Source organism: Propithecus coquereli, unplaced genomic scaffold, assembly GCF_000956105.1.
Source record: "Propithecus coquereli isolate 6110/MARCELLA unplaced genomic scaffold, Pcoq_1.0 Scaffold48, whole genome shotgun sequence".
Classification (NCBI taxonomy): Eukaryota; Metazoa; Chordata; class Mammalia; order Primates; family Indriidae; genus Propithecus; species Propithecus coquereli.
The window spans coordinates 6,821,478-6,821,687 of record NW_012150618.1 but is presented as its reverse complement, the minus strand read 5'-3'; positions in this window follow the sequence as shown (position 1 = coordinate 6,821,687).

The window sequence follows — 210 nt, the reverse complement described above, 5'->3', positions numbered from 1 at the left end:
CACTCACATCAACAGGTGATTCCAGACAATAAACGACAACCTGCGTGAGCTACAAAAATGCCTGATTTCACACGAGAATCATTTCCTCCTAATTTCACACAGGAATCTCTCCTGTGACTCCCTCCTCAGAAACATACAGTAAAGGGAATTCTGGGAATTGGAACTGAGACCCCACTCCTACACGCGCTATTTTGGTTTATTTTAGAAAAA